Source organism: Columba livia, chromosome W (genome assembly GCF_036013475.1).
Source record: "Columba livia isolate bColLiv1 breed racing homer chromosome W, bColLiv1.pat.W.v2, whole genome shotgun sequence".
NCBI lineage: Eukaryota > Metazoa > Chordata > Aves > Columbiformes > Columbidae > Columba > Columba livia.
In genome coordinates this window covers 19,677,286-19,703,255 of record NC_088641.1, presented here as the reverse complement: position 1 = coordinate 19,703,255, position 25,970 = coordinate 19,677,286, and positions in this window count along the sequence as shown.

Below are 25,970 nucleotides of genomic sequence, written 5' to 3'. Positions count from 1 at the left end.
GGCTAAACATACATTAATATATGGCAGTATTCAAAATAACACTGATAAAACATCCAAGGAAAACTGCCAGCAACTGATTTTCTGTAGATATTAATATTTATAGTCAAAGGCAAACTGAACTCTCCTTGCATACAAATCCAGGGAGTATTTATTCCATCAGTGTCAAAACCACTTTCCTCCGAAATTATCTGAGTAACGTCAGAATAAACTCAGGCTCATCATAGCATCACTTCTGTTTCAGACCAGAAGAAAGGATTACATGACTGAAAGATTACTTTTACTTCCCCCCCCATCAATTCTATCATTTTCACATGATAAAAGATAGTACTTATCCCCACAAACATTATCTAGGGCATAGATATAACCTCTAATTAAGAATGTACAGATGTGTTAGAAAAGTTACTAAATGAGGACCAGTCAGAAACATGTTTTTCAAGGCATAATGTCACCATCAGAAGTTCCAATGCTTTCAGCCACCCAGAACTACAGCATGATGCTGCATTCAGAACATCGGAGCTGATCGGAGCCAGCCCAGCGAGAGCCGGAGCCGGCGGGGTTCAGCTGACCACGAGGTTCAGCCGAGATTAGGAAGCTCAGAGGGAAACGTACAGGGACAACGTGATTCCCGTCGAGTCCCGATCCTTGCAGCCCCGGCAGCCATTGCGAGAGAGCGGCTGACGTGGCGGGGGGCGTTCCCACGGTGACGGCGGGAGGTTTAAAAGCGGCTGAAACTCGATACTAGCATCCAGTCAGCTGATCGGAGCCAGCCCAGAGAGAGCCGGAGCCGGCGGGGTTCAGCTGACCACGAGGTGCAGCCGAGATTAGGAAGCTCAGAGGGAAACGTACAGGGATAGCGTGATTCCCGTCGAGTCCCGATCCTTGCAGCGCTGGCAGCCATTGTGAGAGAGCAGCTGACGTGGCGGGGGGCGTTCCCACGGTGACGGTGACCACACCCCCTCCCCTTGCCTTGAAAAAGGCTAGTCGCTGCCCACCAGGTGCAGAGAGGAGTAATTTGGTTGTGTAGTGGGTGAGTTTCACTCACAATGTGCTGCAGCAGCGGGGGTGGTAGCTTGGGCAGCAGGGTGCAGAAAGCATTTGTCGCTTGTCAGCCTCTCTAGCTTATTGCCAGCATCCCAGACTGCTGACGACCATGGTCGCCTTCAGGAGAAGAGCTTGTCTCAAACACACTGTGGCTACGCAGACTGAGGAGGTTCTGTCCCGAACGGTGGCTGTTCAGGTCTCCGGCTGCAGGGAGTGCCAGAGCCTGCTGCTGCCAGGGGAGGGAGGCCAGCTCTCCACCTGTGTGAGGTGTGAGCAGGTGCAAGATCTGCTTGACATGGTTGTGAAACTTAAGGAGGAGGTTGAGACGCTGAGGACCATCAGGGAGTGCGAAAGAGAGATTGACTGGTGGAGTAACACCCTGATGTGCCAGTCGGAAAGGTCCCAGGGAGGTACCCCCCAAAAGGAGATGGACCTCCTGCCCTCTTGGACAGAGGCGGAAGTCCTGAGACGGCCCCACCCTTGTTGCTGTCGGGCAGAGGTAGGGGACCTAAAAGATAACGAGGGTTGGAAGTGTATTCCGGTTTGGTGTCACGGGCAGCCCCCCTCCCTGCCTGCTTTGTCTCCCCAGGTGCCCCTCTGTAATAGGTTTGAGGCCCTGGATCTTGAAGAAGAGGTAGGTGAGGAGGTGGTGCCAAGCCTGCCTACAAGATCACATAGGAAGAGGCGGTTGACTTCGCAACTTAAGACTGCCTCTGATAAGAAAGAAAGAAGGGTGATTGTAATAGGAAATTCCCTTCTTAAAGGAACAGAGGGCCCAATATGCAGAGCTGACCCTCATCTTAGGGAAGTTTGTAGTCTACCTGGAGCCCAGATCAAGGATATTGCTAGAGAGCTCCCCAAACTGGTGCACCCGACAGACTACTACCCGCTGCTGGTCTTCCAGACAGATGGGGAGGAAGCTGCTTGCCGTAGTCTGAGGGGAATGAAGAACGATTTCAAGGTCTTGGGAAGGATGGTGAAAGACTCAGGGGCTCAAGTGATCTTCTCTTCACTCCTTCCATCTTCAAGGGACGATGTGGGATGGAATAGGAAAATGCAGTCTCTTAATGGTTGGCTCCAAGACTGGTGCTACAGGCAGGGCTTTGGATTTTTTGATAATGGTTGGTTTTATAAGTCACCGGTCCGGACAGTGTCAAGCGGGAAAAGTTTATCTCGCAGGGGCAAAAGGATGCTGGGGCAGGAATTAGCTGGGCTCATTTGGAGAGCTTTAAACTAGGCTCGAAGGGGGATGGGGTTGTAGCTGGGCTTGTCCCAGTGGGGCAGCATTCTAAAATTGATGAGGACCGGGTGGCCTCCTATGCCCCTAGGGAGAAATTGGTGTGCTCTGCTCGCTCCCTGAAATGCCTGTACACCAATGCGCGCAGCATGGGGAATAAGCAGGAGGAGTTAGAATCCTATGTTTGGTCGGGAGATTATGACCTGGTGGCAATTACGGAAACATGGTGGGACAGTTCACATGACTGGAATGTGGTCATGGATGGCTATGCCCTTTTCAGGAAAGACAGGCCAGCCAGGCGTGGTGGTGGAGTTGCTCTCTATGTGAGAGAGCAACTACAATGTACTAAATTCTGCCCAGGAGTGGATGACGAGCGAGTTGAGAGTGTATGGGTCAGGATCAAGGGACAGGCTGGCAGGGGTGACACTGTTGTGGGCGTCTGTTACAGGCCACCAGATCAGGCTGAGGAAGTTGATGAGGCCTTCTATGGGCAGTTGAGAGTGGCCTCACAGTCACAGGCCCTGGTTGTTGTGGGCGATTTTAACTTCCCTGATGTTTGCTGGAAGGACCATTCAGCCAGCCAGCCACAGTCCAGGAGGTTCCTCCAGTGCATTGATGATAGCTTCCTGATGCAGATGGTGGAGGAGCCGACTAGGAGAGGTGCACTGCTGGATCTCATCCTCACTAACAAGGAGGGTCTGGTCGAAGCAGTAAAGGTTGAGGGCTGCCTGGGTTGCAGTGACCACGAGATGGTGGAGTTCAGCATCTTGTGTGGCAGGAACAGAATAGCAAGTAGAATTGCAACCCTGGACTTGAGCAGGGCTAACTTTGGCCTTTTCAAGCAATTGCTGGGGGAAATCCCATGGGCAAGACTGCTTGAAGGAAAAGGGGCCCAAGATAGCTGGATTGCATTCAGAGATTGCTTCTTCCACGCTCAGGATCAGAGCATCCCCACACGAAGAAAGTCAAGGAAGGGAGCCAGGAGGCCTGTGTGGTTGAATAGGGATCTGTTGGGTATGCTCAAGCAGAAGAGGAGAGTTTACAGGTCATTGAAGCAGGGGCTGGCCACTTGGGAAGAATATAAGGCTGCTGTTAGAGGATGTAGGAAGGCAGCTAGGATAGCCAAGGCCTCCTTAGAATTACAGCTGGCGAGAGGGGTCAAGGACAGCAAAAAGATCTTTTTCAAATACGTAGCAGATAAAACTAATACCAGAGGCAATGTAGGCCCACTGATGAATGGGGTGGGTGCCCTGGTGGCAGAAGATACAGAGAAGGCAGAATTACTGAATGCCTTCTTTGTCTCTGTCTACTCTGCCGGAGGCTGTCCTGGGGAGCCCTGTACCCCTGAGACCCCGGATGAAGCCAGGTCAATGGAGGAGTTTGCTGTAGTCGATGAGGACTGGGTTAGGGAGCAATTAAATAGTCTGGACATCCATAAATCCATGGGTCCAGATGGGATGCATCCGCGGGTGCTGAGGGAGCTAGCTGAAGTCATTGCTGGACCGCTATCCATCATCTTTGCCAAGTCTTGGGAAACGGGGGAGGTGCCCAAGGATTGGAGGAAAGCAAATGTCACTCCAGTCTTCAAAAAGGGCAAGAAGGAGGACCCGGGTAATTATAGACCAGTCAGCCTCACCTCTGTCCCTGGAAAAGTAATGGAACAGCTTATCCTTGGTGCCGTCTCAAGGCATATCAAGGATAAGAGGGTTATTAGGGGCAGTCAGCATGGCTTTACCAAGGGTAAGTCATGCTTGACCAACCTCATAGCCTTTCATGAGAATGCAACAAGGTGGATGGATGATGGCAAAGCGGTGGATGTGGTCTACCTTGACTTCAGTAAAGCCTTTGACACAGTCTCCCACAGCATTCTCACAGCTAAGTTGAGGAGGTGTGGTCTAGGCAATAGAGTAGTGAGGTGGGTTGCAAACTGGCTTAAGGAGAGAAGCCAGAGAGTGGTAGTCAATGGTGCAGAGTCTAGTTGGAGGCCAGTATCTAGTGGAGTGCCTCAGGGGTCAGTATTGGGGCCAATATTATTCAATATATTCATTAACGATTTAGACGAGGGAATAGAGTGTACTATCAGCAAGTTTGCTGATGACACTAAGCTGGGAGGTGTGGCTGACACGCCAGAAGACTGTGCTGCCATCCAGCGGGACCTGGACAGGCTGGAGAGTTGGGCGGGGAATAACCTAATGCAATTTAACAAGGGAAAGTGTAGAGTCCTGCATCTGGGCAGGAACAACCCCAGGTTCCAGTATAGGTTGGGAAATTACATATTAGAGAGTAGTGTAGAGGAAAGGGACCTGGGGGTCCTGGTGGACAACAGGATGACCATGAGCCCGGCACTGTGCCCTTGTGGCCAGGAAGGCCAATGGCATCCTGGGGTGTATTACAAGGGGGGTGGCTAGTAGATCGAGAGAGGTCCTCCTTCCCCTCTACTCCGCCCTGGTGAGACCACATCTGGAATATTGTGTCCAGTTCTGGGCCCCTCAGTTCAAGAAGGTCAGGCAACTGCTGGAGAGGGTCCAGTGTAGGGCAACGAAGATGTTTAAGGGAGTGGAGCACCTCCCTTATGAAGAAAGGCTGAGGGAGCTGGGTCTCTTTAGTTTGGAGAAGAGGAGACTAAGGGGGGACCTCATTAATGTTTATAAATATATAAAGGGTGAGTGCCATGAGGATGGAGCCAGGCTCTTCTCGGTGGCAAACAATGATAGGACAAGGGGTAATGGGATCAAGCTGAAACACAAGAGGTTCCGCTTAAATTTGAGAAGAAACTTCTTCTCAGTGAGGGTGGCAGAGCACTGGAACAGGCTGCCCAGGGAGGTTGTGGAGTCTCCTTCTCTAGAGACATTCAAAACCCGCCTGGACATGTTCCTGTGCGACCTCACCTAGGCGTTCCTGCTCCAGCAGGGGGATTGGACTAGATGATCTTTTGAGGTCCCTTCCAATCCCAAACATACTGTGATACTGTGATATTTATCTCAGCTTTTAAATGGTGTTTTCCTGACTTTGATTTGAAAAATAAAATAAAGAATATAAATTATGTCGTTGACTAAAATTGTTTTGAAACAGGTTTGGCAGCTTGCTTATAAGCTACAACTTTCTTATAAGTTGCAACTCTCACTGTCAGAAATAATCCACTTCCTTCAAAATACTGCCTGTAACTGAGTGATAAAATGGCTGTGGAATTTATTTAGGTCAAGATTATTTGATAATATGACTAAATAGGCATACTGGTGTCGTATAGCTGTCATTCTAAGAGCAGCTTCTTTTTGAAATTGACTGGAAGCACATATTCAGCTCCCTGATAAGTTATAACACCCAGTAAATTAAGTATTCTCATCATTTAAACATTGTCAGCACCAATGACTTCTCAGTCATTTTGTGTATTGAAGTATTTAAACAATGCATTTCTCTTCTCAGTTAAATACTAACCCTAGATGTAATTTTAATACAGTATCACAGTCATTTCATCTTAACAAAGAGCTGTCCTAAATCCAACTCATAAATGTTCTTTCTTAAAATAAATTAGTAGAGGTGGTTCATGGCATGGTCTCATCTCAGAGCTAATAGAGAACCTGTAGGCATCCGTGCCTCCTTCCCATGTTGCTGACGGCTATAGTACTTTTGTTCATAGGAAAGTCTCAAAAATGCCAGTATCACTACATACAACTTTTAGTGTCTGACAAAATTTCTGCCTTCAAGCTTCTTCTATCATTCAATCACAGAAGCTAACCAACCTTCTACCTTACTAAGTCAACCTACTTTACTCTTCTAGTATATCCTCACAGATATAATTCGTCTCCATTTACCTTTGCACATCCAGCTATTTATCTGCATGACTTTCCTATATAACTTGAAATCTACATTTCTCTAAATATTGATATTCATGGAATCTCTGAAGCCACTGAAGGAGAAAATAACAACAATCATTTCATCTTGTAGCAATATTGAGTCAGTGGATCTGAGCACGCTTTACAAATGAGTTGTATTACCTCTATTGAAATGGGGAATATGGGTAATATGGGTAATTTGTGGCAGAGTAAGCTGGGCAACAGACATACAGCTGGTCAATGGCAAGGCTGATAACAACAGGCAAATCTACTGTATCCCAGGTAATTCTGATACTTTCCAATGAAAACTACAAATAACATTGCCTGGAGATCACTGGGCTACCACAATAAATATAGGAATGTGGGAGAAATGTATACATGCAGGTTAATGATGTGAGAGGTGCCTGGTTGCAACTACAGAGGATGGTATGAATGCCAGTTCATGGTGGGAGTTTAAATGGATAAATGCTGTGTATGAGGATTATTGTGTGGAAGACAACGTAGTACCATTTTGTAGCAGCAAAGGAGCTGTTCTAACATTTATATTAGATCAATAGAAATCTCTTATGAAAGATTTTGCAAGCAGCAGATAATCTTGAAAAAGCAATGCATTCACACCCAATGTTTTCTCACAGTTACCTTTGAGAATATGAGGATGGATGACCACATATGGTGATCAGCAGCAGCTAAAGGAAGAAAACAGCAACACGAAGATTCCTCACTACTGCATATGCCTTATTAGAGCAAGGTAGACCTATGTGTATTGCAGGCACTGATACCAGCCAATGGGCTATTTAAACTCCCATTTTTGAGGACAATTGTTTTGGAACGGAATTAAGTGTTATTCAGGTCTTGGAATAAATTTAGAATAATTGGATTTGTCCAAAATAATCCCCATTTTATCTTTTCTTTGCTCGAATGCTATTCCAGAGCAGTAAGAGATATAACAGAAAATAGTCTCATTTCCTCTTAATTTCTGTCACCTTACATTTAAGTTACTTGCTTGGAGCAATAAGGCACTCTTCACAGCTCTCACATATTCATCACAAAGTTCAAGAAATGAAATCTCTTATTTCCCTAGGCCCTGGTGTATTTCAGTTCTACAGAAGATACAGTTCATCGTAATTGTTTGTGAGGGATATGTGGCATTACATGAATGACAAGTCACGTCCAAGCAACTGCATGACATGCCATTTATCAAAATAAAATAATCAACCCTGAGAGAATGTAGCTGCTGTAGCTTCATTTAGAATATTTCACAGTGGCTGAGACAATCTAATCACTTTTTGTATCAAAATTGTTACAGAACACAGGAGCAAATCATGGACTCATAATAATTTCAATTTTTTCTTCCCAAAGTGCTTTAAACCACAGCCCTTAAACTATATCAGTGAGGCACTTTAACATTTTATTTTCAAAACCACCTACCTACCCTCATCCTACTCTTATCAGAGAGAATTAAAATCGGAAAGACCGCACATGATTCATAGCCCAGTAATAGGAAACCAAACATCATTTTCAACACTGACATGCTGAGGATGCTACTGTTCTTTCCTTTTTAAGTGACTGCATCTCAGTAAAGAAGTTTCGCAGATTCCTGAATGTGACTGTAAAGAAATTTGACAAATAAGGGTGATTTAAAAAAAAAAAAAAGTAGAAGCTAATGGGGAAAACTACTCCGAAATATGTTAAACTTTTGGCACTGACTGAAGACAGGCTAGGGAACATTTATATTCACACTGAAGTATGTAAAACTTGCTATGTAATTCAGAGCAAAAAAATCTCAGGCTGGGAGAGAAGTATAATACATGTTCTGATATTTACAGGAACTCAGTTGCAGCCACTCAGGCAACAAATCTCTTAGTGAGAGCTGGTTTTCTTTTACAGTCATGGAGTCCTCTTATGCAATGTGCCAAGGGAACAGAATTATGTAACTGTATACTGGCTAAAGTCTCAGGTTTTGATCATTTCAGTCCTGTGTATGAGAAACAGTACTGAAGTCAATGGACATTTATTTCTGAACAAAAATATTAGGGTTTGACTCTGTCATACCCATACACAAGCAAAAACAGATTTGCAACAGGAAGGCTAAGATGGAGGGACAACAGCCATATTGTGATTGCTTGAGTCTACCAGTTGCACGTGGAAAAAATATGTCTAATTTCAGTTTCAAATATCACAAAAAGGAAGCAAAGAGGGAAGTGAAAGTACTTTTGGGGGTTGGATTAGATAACCTTTAAAGGTCCCTTCCAACACTAACTGTTCCATGATTCTATGATTCTACTACACAGCTGGTTTTGTAAATGTATTGTATTCCTTGGTGTCAGCTCTGCTTGGCAACCCAAATTGCTTTTGAGGATCTTGATGAAAACCTGCAGAGTGTGGAAAGGATCTGCAGGAACTCTTGTCAAATTACACTTCTCTCACTGAAACCAAGCTGGACTGAGATACCCCTCGAAAACCAAAAACCTATCTGACACATCTGTTTATGTTGACAGCCCTGTTCAAATACAAATTATGTGTTTGAAGTAATTTGTTGTGACTTCTTTCATTGGGAAAAATGCACTTTCACTACAGTCATCTTGGAGCTCCTGCCCCAGTGCACTATGTTTCCTAGTTCAGAGCAGTAGGGGGAGGGGGGGGAGGAGAGAAAAAAAGACACCAAAAAAAACAGGTTTTGCAACAAGGTAATCATATTAATAACTACAAGCTGGTAGCATTCCCAGGGAAGTGTTCTACCTGTCACATTGTTTCTTTGTCTAGCACCAACTGCTTTCAGCTTCATACAAGCTCATCTGCAACACTTTTGGAATGGAACAAAAGCCCTTTCTTTTTTTGCACACAGAAGGCTGCAGGAAGCAATCCTGCCTACCTTTGTGGAACAAGGAGCAGCCTTCCTGGCAAAGATGCTTTCTTTATCACACTTTGTTTCAAAATACAAAGTAGCTGGCAGAGGAGGATGTTACGCTGTCTTATTTTCTGGATAGGCAGCCACTGGTGTTCCTTTATAACATTAGGAAATAATTCCAGAAGCCAGAACAGCCATGTATTTTCTAATATGAATTTTGATATTTTCAAAATGAAGAGGTCAGCAATAATCTTGACTTGATTCCTTGAGTCTAAATCACCCTTAGTGGCTATTTTATCTCCACGGTGGAGTTCATAGGAGCATGGGCATAAAAAGAGCCTACCCTTACAAAACAATAGCACAATAATAACATATATGTGTGTATGTACATTAGGGCTCTTAGATGCTGATAATTTCCTTTCTTTTGATGTGGAAGGTGCATGCACATCCCTCTCTTCCCCAACATATCCCCTCCCTCTCCTGCAAGGGGGCAGTTAATAGCTCCTTTTATTTAACCCTCTGTCAGTTAGCTAGGAGAGGGGAAGAGGCATTGAGAAGTCTGGAAGTTTCTGGGTGCCCATAGCCAGAGCGGGGGGGGTGCAGAGAAGCTGAGAAGTTTCAGGGCACCCATAGCCAGAGTGGGAGTGCAGAGAAGCCAAGAAGCCTCTGGAATGTCCACAGGCAGATCTGAGGAGACTATAAAAACGGGGTTCTCGTTGAGGATTCCTTTGTGTGGAGCTGGCTGAGGTCATTGCTAGACCGCTCTCCATCATCTTTGCCAAGTCTTGGGAAATGGGAGAGGTGCCTGAGGACTGAAGGAAAGCAAATGTTACTCCAGTCATCAAAAAGGGCAAGAAGGAGGACCCGGGTAACTATAGATCGGTCAGCCTCACCTCCATCCCTGGGAAACTGATGGAACGACTTATTCTTGGTGCCATCTCAAGGCATATCAGGGATAAGAGGATCATTAGGGGCAGTCAACATGGCTTCACCAAAGGGAAGCCGTACTTGACCAACCTCATTGACTTTTATGAGGACATTACAAGATGGATGGATGATGGCAGAGTGGTGGACGTGGTCTACCTTGACTTGAGCAAGGCATTTGACACAGTCTCCCACAGCATGTTCACAGCTAAATTGAGGGAGTGTGGTCTGGATGATTGGGTAGTGAGGTGGATTGCAAACTGGCTGGAAGGAAGAAGCCAGAGAGTCGTGGCCAACAGGTCGGAGTCTAGTTGGAGGCCTGTATCTAGTGGAGTGCCTCAAGGGTCAGTACTGGGGCCTGTATTATTCAATATATTCATCAATGATTTGGATGAGGGAATAGAGTATACTATCAGCAAGTTTGCTGATGACACCAAGCTGGGAGGAGTGGCTGATACACCAGAAGGCTGTGCCGCCATCCTGCGAGACCTGGACAGGCTGGAGAGCTGGGCAGGGAAAAATTTAATGAAATATAACAAAGGCAGGTGTAGAGTCTTACATCTGGGGAGGACAACCCCAGGTTCCAGTATAAGTTGGGGAATGACCTATTAGAGAGCAGTGTAGGGGAAAGGGACCAGGGCGTCCTGGTGGACAACAGGATGACCATGAGCCAGCACTGTGCCATTGTGGCCAGGAAGGCCAATGGCATCCTGGGGTGTATTACAAGGGGGGTGGTTAGTAGATCGAGAGAGGTTCTCCTTCCCCTCTACTCTGCCCTGGTGAGACCCCATCTAGAATATTGTGTCCAGTTCTGGGCCCCTCAGTTCAAGAAGGACAGGGAACTGCTGGAGAGGGTCCAGCGTAGGGCAACAAAGATGATTAAGGGAGTGGAGCACCTCCCTTATGAAGAAAGGCTGAGGGGGCTGGGTCTCTTTAGCTTGGAGAAGAGGAGACTGAGGGGTGACCTCATTAATGTTTACAGATATATAAGGGGTGAGTGTCACGAGGATGGAACGAGGCTCTTCTCGGTGACAACCAATGATAAGACAAGGGGCAATGGGTACAAACTGGAACACAAGAGGTTCCACTTAAATTTGAGAAGGAACTTCTTCTCAGTGAGGGTGACAGAGCACTGGAACAGGCTGCCCAGGCAGGTTGTGGAGTCTCCTACTCTGGAGGCATTCAAGACCTGCCTGGATGCATTCCTGTGTAACCTCATCTAGGTGTTCCTGCTCCGGCAGGGGGATTGGACTAGATGATCTTTTGAGGTCCCTTCCAATCCCTAACATTCTGTGATTCTGTGTGATTCTGTGTGGTCCTCTCGGAACCACAGGCCAAATGCAGCCGAGACCCCTCCCCTTAGATGGGGTGCCCTCTAAGGTAACCTCCCAGGATTGGGACTGCCTCACCTCCGCTTGTGGGTGAGTGATAACTTATTAATAATTCCTTTCCACATTCAGGCAAGTGTAGGTCCTTGCCGAAATCAGGCAAGTGTAACTGAATAATTCCTTTCTTAATAGATAAGTGAGTGTGTTTTCCTGGAGTCAAGGACAGCTCTGGCACTGTTTTTTGTGAGCTGTGCGCATGCACGCTGTGGATCTCCATTATTCTTATTTGCTGTACCCCAATAATTTCCTCAACTGATATCCAAATCTGTATTTTATGTTACCGGAGTGCTAACTGATTGTATAAACCCCGTTTCTAATTGGTTGTTTTTCTGGACTTTCCTGGACAGGATAAAAGTCTGTTTTGGACCTGGTTGTCCACCTAAAACTAATTTCAGGGTCCCTCCGTGACAATAGCAAACAGAAGGAGTAAAGAGAAAAGAGGCAGAGGAAAGCAAATGAGTAATCATACACTTAACAATGGCTATCCTAACCATCAAAAGCAGTAATCTAATTAACACGGTTATTCCAATTTGTGCTAACCGTTGTCCCCACCTGGTGAGTCCTAAAGAGTGTAAAAGAGAGGTAAACCAGGATCCAGGTGTGAATTCATCAAACCAGTTTGTTGGTTGGAGTGTGTGGAACAGTTTGGAAGTCTGATCAGCAATTTCTTTCATCTTGGCACAAGCTTCTTCTATAGAGGTAGTAGTGTTATGAGTAGTAATACAACATTCTCCCTTGGTTAGATTCAACATTCCACAAACTCCAGTTTCTTTAAGCAATTCATATCTAGAGCTAGGCGATTCTGAAGTGTCATTTTTGATACCTTTTGGACTTGTGAATTCAATTCTTCAAAAGCATATCTAGTCTAGTTTGTCAATATGTGGGTCTTGAACAACAAGATCTAAGTCACAATTCTACTTTGAAACCCCCTGCTAATATTCCAACGTGCAAGGTATCTAAAGTAACCACAGGAGATGTTTCGAGTTTTTACTGGACCCCCTGTAAATTAGAGGCACCAGCATATCAGAATGGTACAGATTTACAGTATTTGGACTGGGGACTAACTGGTGAAAAAACTTGAAATGCATTTGTTTTCCTGATCAGGATGGCTAACCAGCCTCCTCCAATGTTTTATAATAACTGTAATTGTTGTCATTTGCACTATTCTATTGTTTATTAGTAGGTTGATTTGTAATGATAATGTATAACAGGAAAATGATACATAAGGTATTATGATCCACAATGGGCATTAAAACTCACCAACAGAATGCCCCCTTTTGAATTTGGAGGCAAGAGGTGACTGCAGCAACCACTCCAAAGTAGCCTGTCAGATCATGTCTGTGGTCACGGGGCGTACTGTGTGGCAGTTGCACATCCCCCTGAGATCTGGAGCCTTCAATGGGGCAGATGATGGCTCTTCAGCACCTTTTGTGCCCCACTGTGAATGTCCCCAGGGGTGGTACCAAGATGCTGACAGTCACATCCTCCCCTGCCCCGGGGCAGGGTGACTTCACCTCTACCAGTTGGTGGGGCAAGAGGAGTGGGACCCTTGGTCAATTGACAGGGTCCTCAACAAAGGAGGTACCCAGAGAAGCTGAGAAGCTTCTGGACTATGCTGTAATGCCCACAGCCAAATCTGACCAGGCTATAAAACGGGGTCCCCACCGAAGACCCCCTTTGAGTGGTCTTCTCGGAGCAGCAGGTCTGTGAAGTGGAGCCCTCCCCTTAGACTGGGATGCTGTCTAAGGAGACTTCTTGGGATTGAGAGCACCTCATCTCCTCCTCTGGTGAGTGCTTATTTATGGGATATATCCTTGAATGAGTCCTTCCTAACCTAGTTAAGTGTGAGCCCTCACCTAACCCAGGTGAGTGATTATTTCTTGTGGGCACCCTGGGGTGAGAGGCTCTGGTTTTGTTTCTTGTGAGTATATGTGTGCAAATTGTGGATCCTCATTATTCTTATGTTGTTGTACCCCAATAATCTCCTCAACTGTTATATGAACCTGTATTTTATGTTGTTGGAGTGCTAAATAATTGTATAAACCCTGTTTCTAGTTGGTTTATTGGCTACACTTTTCTGGCTAGAACAAAGTCTGTTTTGGAACTTGTTGTCCACCTAAAACTGACATTGGGGTGCCTCCATGACACAGATAAAGAAGGAGTCAAACTTCTTTCTGTAAAGAGATTTCTGCTGAGACTGGAGAGCAGTCATCTAAGGGGAAGAATAAAACTCGACAACTCTTCACACCTCTGCAATAAATATATGTGAAGCAGCCCTGTTGTGGATAGGAGATGGACAGAACACTTTGGCTACCAGAATAAAATTGTGTTGTGATTGGGAATATACTCAAAAGAATTTATGTGTAACACTGTCGAAATGGAATGATAGTGTTTGAGTGGACTCAAGTGAAACAACATCTCCAGAGAATATTTTCAGCTAATGTGCAAGGCCTGGTTCAGGATTTAGCCAGTGCCCTGCAAAAACAGGGGGATTGGACTAGATGATCTATCGAGGTCCCTTCCAATCCCTAACATTCTGTGATTCTGTGATTCTGTGAAACCTACATCCAGAGCACATTTCTCCTTCCAGAGTACCTAACAATGTAATGATACCTAGGACAAACAACATATACCCTCATACTAAACCCATAAACCTGTCAAGTTATGCATAGTACTCCTAGTCAATACAGAAGTGCTTGACTATACACTATGATTGGTACTGCCCATACAATGTGTCATCTCCAGCCGTACACAAGGCAGGGACCAGGTTATCTATTAATCATACACCTCACGTGAAATCAGCAACTTGACGCACATGGGATCCATCATGACTAGCTTCAGGCCCGTTCTTTCCCCCTTCACCCTAGCATGGCTTGCTCTTTTGTGCCTCTGATTCCTATGTCAGGGCCATAACTTGGAAAATCCCTTCAACTCGCACTTCACAGATACATCTGGTCGGGGTCATACCTCACCATTTTAGTCTGTGATCGCGGCATTCCCCAACCTTGGTGCCTTTGGTTCTTTTTTCTCTCTGTAGCCTGCTGATTTCCCCTCCAGTGCAACAGGTGAATTGGTTTATAACCTGCACCTAAGTTATGCATTGCAACCTAATCTCACCCTAAAGTAATGTCTGGTGTTACAGCTTGCGGATATGGGGAATCATCATTACACTGATGCACTTTGTCTTCCATAACCTCACTGAATGAAATGGTCTACGGGCATGGGGAGCTACAACCACACTGATGCACTTTGTTTTCCATTTGGTTCTGGTGTGTCCACGGGTCCTGTTAATGGTGCAATTTAGTGAATGCTTGTAAGACATAAATTTTTACTGATTCATTTCATTTTTTCCTCTAACTTTCTAAACAACATGAGTAATTTTCAACTAAACATTCAAAACGTTTGTTCATCATGTTTTATTCATTCTATAAATTTTCACCTTTCTTGATGCTGGAGTTACATTAATAAATTAACAATATACTTCATACACATAACTCGTCTAATCCTCTAACAAATCATTAATAAACTATTCAACATTTTTTTCCTTTCTTATTTACATCATGCATTAACTAATTCAAAGTCGTATTTTATATCATGCATTAACCAACAACTAACCAACAAATAACCAACAACAATCCTGTCCCCCTAGCTTACAATAAAGCATGGCACTGAAGATGCCAAGATGGCTATACACTTACCCAGGGACAAAAGACTTAGTCCTAACCTTACCATTAATTCTCGCTAAACATATACATGCAAGTATCCGCGCTCCACTGTAAATGCCTTTAATCACAGTATCACAGTATGTTTGGGATTGGAAGGGACCTCAAAAGATCATCTAGTCCAATCCCCCTGCTGGAGCAGGAACGCCTAGGTGAGGTCGCACAGGAACATGTCCAGGCGGGTTTTGAATGTCTCCAGAGAAGGAGACTCCACAACCTCCCTGGGCAGCCTGTTCCAGTGCTCTGCCACCCTCACTGAGAAGAAGTTTTTTCTCAAATTTAAGCGGAACCTCTTGTGTTCCAGCTTGATCCCATTACCCCTTGTCCTATCATTGTTTGCCACCGAGAAGAGCCTGGCTCCATCCTCATGGCACTCACCCTTTATATATTTATAAACATTAATGAGGTCCCCCCTTAGTCTCCTCTTCTCCAAACTAAAGAGCCCCAGCTCCCTCAGCCTTTCTTCATAAGGGAGGTGCTCCACTCCCTTAATCATCTTGGTTGCCCTACGCTGGACCCTCTCCAGCAGTTCCCTGTCCTTCTTGAACTGAGGGGCCCAGAACTGGACACAATATTCCAGATGTGGTCTCACCAGGGCGGAGTAGAGGGGAAGGAGGACCTCTCTCGATCTACTAGCCACCCCCCTTGTAATACACCCCAGGATGCCATTGGCCTTCCTGGCCACAAGGGCACAGTGCTGGCTCATGGTCATCCTGTTGTCCACCAGGACCCCCAGGTCCCTTTCCTCTACACTGCTCTCTAATATGTAATTTCCCAACCTATACTGGAACCTGGGGTTGTTCCTGCCCAGATGCAGGACTCTACACTTTCCCTTGTTAAATTTCATTAGGTTATTCCCCACCCAACTCTCCAGCCTGTCCAGGTCCCGCTGGATGGCAGCACAGCCTTCTGGCGTGTCAGCCACACCTCCCAGCTTAGTGTCATCAGCAAACTTGCTGATAGTACACTCTATTCCCTCATCTAAATCATTAATGAATATATTGAATAATATTGGCCCCAGTACTGACCCCTGAGGCACTCCACTAGATACTGGCCTCCAACTAGACTCTGCACCATTGACTACCACTCTCTGGCTTCTCTCCTTAAGCCAGTTTGCAACCCACCTCACTACTCTATTGTCTAGACCACACCTCCTCAACTTAGCTGTGAGGATGCTGTGGGAGACTGTGTCAAAGGCTTTACTGAAGTCAAGGTAGACCACATCCACCGCTGCCATCATCCATCCACCTTGTTACATTCTTATAAAAGGCTATGAGGTTGGTCAAGCATGACTTACCCTTGGTAAAGCCATGCTGACTGCCCCTAATAACCCTCTTATCCTTGATATGCCTTGAGATGGCACCAAGGATAAGTTGTTCCATTACTTTCCCAGGGACAGAGGTGAGGCTGACCGGTCTATAATTACCCGGGTCCTCCTTCTTGCCCTTTTTGAAGACTGGAGTGACATTTGCTTTCCTCCAGTCCTCGGGCACCTCTCCCGTTTCCCAAGACTTGGCAAAGATGATGGAGAGCCGTCCAGCAATGACTTCAGCCAGCTCCATCAGCACCCGCGGATGCATCCCATCTGGACCCATGGATTTATGGATGTCCAGACTATTTAATTGCTCCCTAACCCAGTCCTCATCAACTAAAGCAAACTCCTCCATTGACCTGGCTTCATCCGGGGTCTCAGTGGTACAGGGCTCCCCAGGACAGCCTCCGGCAGAGTAGACAGAGACAAAGAAGGCATTCAGTAATTCTGCCTTCTCTGTATCTTCTGCCACCAGGGCACCCACCCCGTTCATCAGTGGGCCTACATTGCCTCTGGTATTAGTTTTATCTGCTACGTATTTGAAAAAGTTCTTTTTGCTGTCCTTGACCCCTCTCGCCAGCTGTAATTCTAAGGAGGCCTTGGCTATCCTAGCTGCCTTCCTACATCCTCTAACAGCAGCCTTATATTCTTCCCAAGTGGCCAGCCCCTGCTTCCACGACCTGTAAACTCCTTTTCTGCTTGAGCATACCCAACAGATCCCTATTCAACCACGCAGGCCTCCTGGCTCCCTTCCTTGACTTCCTTCGTGTGGGGATGCTCTGATCCTGAGCGTGGAAGAAGCAATCTCTGAATGCAATCCAGCTATCTTGGGCCCCTTTTCCTTCAAGCAGTCTTGCCCATGGGATTTCCCCCAGCAATTGCTTGAAAAGGCCAAAGTTAGCCCTGCTAAAGTCTAGGGTTGCAATTCTACTTGCTATTCTGTTCCTGCCACACAAGATGCTGAACTCCACCATCTCGTGGTCACTGCAACCCAGGCAGCCCTCAACCTTTACTGCTTCAACCAGACCCTCCTTGTTAGTGAGGATGAGATCCAGCAGTGCACCTCTCCTAGTCGGCTCCTCCACCATCTGCATCAGGAAGTTATCATCAGTGCACTGGAGGAACCTCCTGGACTGTGGCTGGCTGGCTGAATGGTCCTTCCAGCAAACATCAGAAAAGTTAAAATCCCCCACAACAACCAGGGCCTGTGACTGTGAGGCCACTCTCAACTGCCCATAGAAGGCCTCATCAACTTCCTCAGCCTGATCTGGTGGCCTGTAACAGATGCCCACAACAGTGTCACCCCTGCCAGCCTGTCCCTTGATCCTGACCCAATCCCTATGTTGTAGGTAAATCCCTATGTTGCAGGTAAAAGGAGCTGGTATCAGGCACACCTATCAAAGCCCAAGACGCCTTGCTTAGTCACACCCCCACGGGTACTCAGCAGTAATTAACATTAAGCAATAAGTGTAAACTTGACTTAGTTATGGCAATACTCAGGGTTGGTAAAACTTGTGCCAGTCACCGTGGTCACACAAGAGACCCAAATTAACCATGCATGGCGTAAAGAGTGGACCCATAGTTATCTCAATAATTAAGGTCAAAATGCAACTGAGCTGTCATAAGCCTAAGGTGTATTTAAAGGTGATCTTAACACTTATATGTTTTGTTGTTTTTAATTCTCCTTCTCTTGCCTTTAGGATCACATGCTTTTAAAAGGCATCTCCAAATTTATGTGTGGGAAATAGTGTAGCCTTCTGTATGCTGTTAATACTATTCCTAGTGTGCAACTGAGTGCGTAAAAATAGGCACATGCATTTGCTTCTGTATCAGACAGTGTCGTGGAGGCACTCCAAAGTTAGTTTAGACGGACAACAGGGTCCAAAACAAACTTTTATTCGGTAAAGAAGGTGCAGCAGATTAACCAGTGGAAAATGGGGTTTTAGCTCTCCAATAGTGACATAAATACAGGTTCGAGTATCAGTCAAGGTAATTATTAAAGGTGCAGGAGGCGGGGGGCGGGGGGGGGAGATGTGTCTGCACCTTCCATATAGAAGGAAGAGAGGGGGAGAGAGGGGGGTGTGCATCTGCCACATATATGACAATATTTCTTTCATCTGTATAGGAGATTCTACATCACTGATTCTATCCTAATCTTAAAAATAATCTCTTTAGGCTCCTGCTTCATATTCACTAGAGGGTTGCAACTGGTTCCCATGCACTTGGCCAAAAGGGACTCTTGTCCTCCACTGGAAATTCAACCAGGAATCAAGAAACATTGCTGTGCCCCTTGCAAGGGTTATTGTATATCTGGTATTTGTACAGTTCATCCTTTTAAAATCCTTTTCATCCTGACCTTGGCTGGGATTATTAGGAAAAGAAAGGAAGGCTTTGAATGTTGAAATACCTCCGTGTTTCAAGTGTAGACAAGACTCAAATCCCCATCCCTCTCTTCTCCCAACCACATTTGAAAGAGGAATGACTTCCATTTTACGAACACCTCTCATTTATGTATAATCCTCTGAATTACGACAGCAGGTTATTTCATGAGCCAGCTGAAGTTTATATGTGGCTGTCAAGGCACTGAAGGACAGTCCCTAATCGAATACTTGGTCAAACTTGAAGTTAGCACTAACCTTAATATTTACTCACAGGATAATTGCTTGTGATGATAACTGTACATATCAAAAATGAGTAAGCAGAAATGGTTATCAAATGACCAGAGATTTGGTTATGTTCAGAAAAGATAACAGAGAGTGAACCTGCCAATCATCTATTTGGTTATCGCCTTTTGGTATTAGCGAAGTAATAAGCTCACCCATCCATCCCACAGTCACTGAATGGCTGAATTCACTACAAATCTAGAGATATTTCTACAGTGTGCTTTCTTCACTGCTACTCTGCTTAGCTTACAGATATTTTCCAGAAAAAAACCCAACAATTTATAATCAACCACAGACCAAAATAAAAAGTAAGTTTCCTGCTGCATGGTGTGATAGGGTGATAGATTCACTTTTATAGTTCTTTATCAGTGATAAAATTTAGCCTTTTTAGTATAAGTGATGTTTAGCCTAAAAGCTATCATTTGTTTACTATCTATTTTTCACTAATTATCCCACAAAGAATACTGTTGCTTGCAAGAATGCTTTTAAGCTGTTATTTTACTTACACAATAATTAAACATTTACTTTCAGTTGCAAAAAAATGTGCAATCTCTTATTGTTCTTTACAATTAGTGTAACTGAGAAATTAAGTTGTATGGAATTTTATGAATAGGACTTGTTTTCTTAGTCTGTTCTTTATATTGCACAATTTTGCTTTTTGCTGTTTTAAAAATGAGAGGGGAGGGGAGGAAAGGACATAAAAAACAAGCTCAGTTCCTCTCTTCACAGAGGCAATGAAAGAACTGACAACTATCAAAGCCTCAGGAAATGAAAAGCATGTCTTCTCCCTGAAACTGTATCAAGTCTAAAGCAGGATGATTTTATTTTTTAATGAGAAAAATACTGTACAGTTGACAGCTTATTTAAAAATATCATAGAATCATAGAATAGTCTGGGTTGGAAGGGAATTTCAAAGGTCATCTAGTTCAACCCCGCTGCAATGAGCAGAGATGTCTTCAACCAGATCAGGTTGCTCAGAGGTCCGTCCAGCCTGGTCTTGAATGTGTCGAGGGATGACACACCTACCACCTCTCTGGGCAACCTGTTCCAGTGTTTCACCACCCTCACTGTAAAAAATTTCTTCCTTATATCTGGTCTGGATTCACTCTCTTTTAGTTTAAAATCATTACCCTTTGTCCTATTGCAACAGGCCCTGCTAAAAATCTGTCCCCATCTTTCTTATAGGTCCTTTTAAGTACTGAAAGGCCGCAATAAGGTCTCCCCAGAGACCTAACTCTCTCAGCCTTTCCTCATAGGAGAGGTGTTTCAACCCTGTGATTATTTTTGTGGACCTCCTATGGACCCTCTCCAACAGGTCCATGTCTTTCCTGTACTGAGGACTCCAGAGCTGGATGCAATACTCCAGATTGGGTCTCAGCAGAGCAGAGCAGAGCAGAGGGGCACAATGACCTCCCTCGACCTGCTGGCCACACTTCTTTTGATGCAGACGAAGATACGATTTGCCTTCTGGGCTGCAAGTGCACATTGCTGGATCATGTTCAGTCTTTCATCCACAAGGCCTTCTCCACAGGGCTGCTCTCAATCCCTTAATCTCCTAGACTGTACTGATACCAGGGGTTGTCCTGACCCAGGTTCAGGACCTTGCACTTGGCCTTGTTGAACCTCATGAGGTTTGCATGGGTCTACTTCTTGAGCTTGCCATGCTACTTTTCCAGCAGATTTCAGGATGGCTGAAGTCCCCCAGTAGGACAAGAGTCTGCGAGCATGATGCCTTCTGTAGCTGGAGTAAGAAGGTTTCATCAATAGTCTCCCCCTGATTGGGTGGCCTGTAGTAGACACCAAGCACAAAATTTTCTTTGCTGCCTTGGTCTCTGATTCTTACCCATAAGCTTTCAAGCTGCTTGTGACTGTTCTTCAGAGACAGCTCTTCACACTCTACCCATCTCTTGATGTAGAGGGCAACCCCTCCACCCTTCCTTCCTCGCCTGTTCCTTCTAAACAGCCTATAGCCATTGATAGCCTCTCTCCAGTCATGGGATCCATCCCACCAAGTTTCAGTAATGGCCACTAGGTCATAAACTTCTAGCAGCACAGTGGCTTTTAACTCCTCCTGTTTGTTGCCCCTGCTGGTGTAGAGGCACTTCAGCTGGGCTGTTCACTGTGTCTCCTTCTTAGAGGAACACCCCTTAATTCCTTTGAAGTATTTCACAGGTGTTTTCCTGTTGGTCTCTATTACCTCAGGAGCTCCTGGCTCATCTGCATAAGACTTCAAGTGTGTTCCAGTGTGGCAAACACATCTTCAGGGCCACCAGCTGAGGGTCCTCACTGTCACCCCGCCCCTCTAACCTTGGTGTCTTGTCCCACAGCTTGTCACAGGCAAGCCTGATATCGCCCCCCTTCCCCATCATGTCTAGTTTAAAGTTCTGTCAATGAGCCCCACTAGCTCATGTGCAAAGACCCTCTTCTCCCTTTGAGAAAGGTGAATCCCATGCAATGCTAGCAAACCTGGTGCTGTGTAGGCCATCCCATTATCAAAAAACGCAGAATTGTGGAGGTGACACCAGTCACAGATCCGTGTATTCATAGACTGATTCCATCTGTTTCTTCTGATGTCACTGCCCGCAACTGGAAGGAGAGAGAAGAAAATAACCTGTGCTCCCAATTCCCTTACCAACCCTTCCAATGCCCTGAAGTCTCTCAGATATGCTGTAATGGTCTCCTTAAAGTTGCCAGTTTCAAAGTGGAATTCAATACCTATCCAGTCAGCTTGCACAATTTTCTGTATCTTTTGAATATTCTGGATTTTTTTTTTCTTTTTAATTTCCCTGTGTCATTAAAAAATAATATACATTACAAAAAGTGTCTGGAGTGAAGGGAGAGGTGGTAGAAGTAATTATCCCCCCACCACACTCTGGGAGAAGTGCAAGGATGAAGGAGCTCATCTCTGCTCAGTCACTCCTTCAGTTCAGTTCTGGGCACAAGCAACAGTTTGTGCCGGCTGAAGGAACTGTGATGGGAACATATGTCTCCAGGCACTGAATACACACTGCAGCTACCAGTGATGCTGACTCTGAACACAAGGTGACAAGTGTCAATCACCTATTTTCATTTGAATTAATTTTTTTTTAGAAATGCATGTTGAGTCTGCCTATCAGGAGCAGTGGTTTCCTATGGCATTGGTTTCACCTCACCCCATTGAGCCTGCAATACAGAAACATTGCATAATGCTAAATTCATCATGTGGTACAATGCCTTTAGCTAAATGAGCATGCTTAATTGTTAGCATCTTGGCCACAGGAAATCCATTTATTTCAAGAAGCAATTGGAAATAGTAATTTAGAAAAGGAATACAGAAAAATAAATAATTAGGTTGAAATTATGTAACTTTATATCTGTTGCATAATAGTTGTAATTAAAAGAAAAAAATGTTTTATTAGCACCATAATTATTACACAATTGGTGTTGTGCCAACATCTATGCTACTAGCAGCACCAGTACAAGTAAGACAGAATCACTGGTATGATACAGCTGCTAATCCTGGAAATTCTGGCTCTGAGAAGACCTAATTATGGCTTGCCTTTTTTATTATTATTGATTAGTGGAAAATGCCAATTCACCAAAAATAACTTGCTTTTTAATTGATCCATTTCAAATAAACTTTCATGGCAATATGTTTATCATGTGCAGGAAGGTCTGTCCAAAGCCAAAGGGAGAGACAAAGATTTTTCAGTAAACAAATATGGTCTAGTTGCTCAGTTACTGGATGTATTGCTTTTCTTGACTTCTGATCAGAGACCTGAAAATGGCCTTCCCTCATTTCACAGCAGTGTCCTAATGACGAGGAAATGGTTGTTCTAGGTTGGACATCTCTCAGTGTATTTTCTGCTTTGCATAAGCACATGTCAAGCTAGAGAGAGAGAGGACAAAAAAAGTTATCTTGTTCTTCATAGGGATAGAAATAGTGATGTAGATGATCACATTTCACCTTGCTTTTCCAATAAAGTATAATCACTTACATGGAATTGAGGTGGTGGAAAACACTGACAAAGACTCATCCCATGCAGATGCTACTTGTGGGAAAGAAGGGTCTGCACAGGGACATTGGCTGCAATTAATCCATCTCATTGCAGGTATTTAATACGTAAGCACTCAAGTCAGTGTCAGACAGCTGCATTACTAAGAATTTTTAAGAACTGCAGAAGGTTAGAGATAAGGAAACCTCTGCTCTGAGCAGGTAACCTCATTAATACTAGCTATTATTACTTCCTGATATACTGTTTAACATACAGTGTGAAACCTTGCATATGTTATTTGAGCATATAGTTTGTCACTTTCACTTATAAAGGTGTCTTGAAGATTATAATTAATTTTTTAAAATAATCTAAAATTGTTTGTCAGACTGTTTGTCTCCAACTTCACCTGAATCGCTGAGGTTAAGACACAATATCACCTGGCATTCATGATTCTGAGCCTTCTGCACCAACAACTGCAACATCCTCCAACAATCTGACAAACTGCTCCTCTTCTTTATGTTCCCAGCCCTTTTCTTTCACTCATTCTTACAAAATATCTGTAATCTTCCTGTCTTCTTTTTCTCCTTATCAAGTCTTGAAGTATAAACACCTCAGAGACATCCTTAGGGAAATGAATTTATGGCACATGGAGGCTTCTCTGATAAACATCAGCCCTAGAGTCATGGCAGTACTCCAATGAAAAGCAGTCATTATAGACCTGATGGTTCCAGAGGAATGCCTGTGAACAACAGTCTAATAAGACTTAAACATAATTCTTTAATTAGAATAAAGCCTGACAGTATTCAAGAAGAGACTGGACAACGCCCTCAGACACATGGTGTGAATTGTGGAGTTGTCCTATGCAGGGACAGGAGTTGGACTCGATGATCCTTGTGGGTCCCTTCCAGTTCAGGACATTCTATGATTCTATGAATAAAAATGAGAATTAGGAGAGCTAGAGAGCCTATCAAAGACAGAAAAGCCAATGGGATGCATTCTGCAAAGAACATTTTTAAGGTAATTTATAGCTTTCTACAAACAAAAAAATCCTTGTTTATTTCTGGTTGTAAAGAAATATTTCAATGTATCAACCAGATGCAAGTCTCCAAAAAGAGAGAGAAAAAGTTCTTAGTAATAGTGGATTACTTCCCACATCTCTATGGAGATTTAACTTTCTAACAAAGACACTATGTTACTATGCTGATCATTTTAGCAGAAACACTCAGAGAAAGTGTTTTACTCAGTATAGCTGGGTTCATCCAAAGGTAAAGTCACAAAGCTGTAACTGCTAAAGAGAAAAAACGGAACTTTTATTAAATAATATCTTTATTTTATTTTTTTTCCTCCTCCCAGAGCTTTGGAGAAGTGAACAAAACATCTGTAAGAGGCTATGAAAAAATGTGAAAGTAGTGAAAGACTAACAAAGGGTTCCTAAAAAAAAATCTGTAAAATATTCTAAATAAAAAAGACCTAAGGATTATTTACATTTTCTTTGACTTTACAGAAATCAGATTTATAAAATACATATCTCTTTCTTCCTATCCTATGTAATTTTAGGAGAACTGAAAAAAAGGTCGTAGATAGGCGCTGGGTAGAGACTCGAACTCTTGTGGGTTACTCTGAGCAGTATTTATTGTAGAAGATTCACAGGAACAGCAGCGTTGGGTCACCTCCTCAGAGAGTGACAATCATACAGTGGTATAACTAGTCATTATATAGGGTTCTAACAGGTATTATGCAACTAAACAAAATTTATCACTGTCTATCACTGTCGATATCTATCACTGTTGATATCCTCAGGTTCCTTCCATTCCACTGGTCTGCGGGTTCCACTTCTTCTTTCTTGGCAAGTACCGAACGACAGGTCATCGGGTCGCAGGGCTAGCTTCTTTTGAAGTTCCACCTGTCTCATTTGTTATCCATAGTTCACCAGTCTAGCATAGAAATCAGCAACCCTAAGAATAGCATTTATCAATGTCTTAACTAAGGGTACAAAGCAAGCATAAGGTAACCACGCTCGTGGTTCTGGGTAATGACTATACAGGGGACAAGCTGAGACTTTCAGCCTTAGCAGCACAGCTTATAACACTGATATAGGCCTAAAATCCTAATTTCCTATTTTCCTACAACAAGAACTCTGTTCAGCATCTGACATTTTAGGAAAATTTAACTTAGTTTTCGAGTAGAATAAAGGAAACTTTGTTTCCATGGCAAGAGAAGCAATTTGGACTATAGTACCACTGGCTGTAAATATCACAGTATCACAGTATGTTTGGGATTGGAAGGGACCTCAAAAGATCATCTAGTCCAATCCCCCTGCTGGAGCAGGAACACCCAGGTGAGGTCACACAGGAACATGTCCAGGCGGGTTTTGAATGTCTCCAGAGAAGGAGACTCCACAACCTCCCTGCGCAGCCTGTTCCAGTGCTCTGTCACCCTCACTGAGAAGAAGTTTTTTCTCAAATTTAAGCGGAACCTCTTGTATTGCAGCTTGATCCCATTACCCCTTGTCCTATCATTGTTTGCCACCGAGAACAGCCTGGCTCCATCCTCATGGCACTTACCCTTTACATATTTATAAACATTAATAAGGTCCCCCCTTAGTCTCCTCTTCTCCAAACTAAAGAGACCCAGCTCCCTCAGCCTTTCTTCATAAGGGAGGTGCTCCACTCCCTTAATCATCTTCGTTGCCCTACGCTGGACCCTCTCCAGCAGTTCCCTGTCCTTCTTGAACTGAGGGGCCCAGAACTGGACACAATATTCCAGATGTGGTCTCACCAGGGCGGAGTAGAGGGGAAGGAGGACCTCTCTTGATCTACTAACCACCCCCCTTGTAATACACCCCAGGATGCCATTGGCCTTCCTGGCCACAAGGGCACAGTGCTGGCTCATGGTCATCCTGTGGTCCACCAGGACCCACAGGTCCCTTTCCTCTACACTGCTCTCTAATATGTAATTTCCCAACCTATACTGGAACCTGGGGTTGTTCCTGCCCAGATGCAGGACTCTACACTTTCCCTTGTTAAAT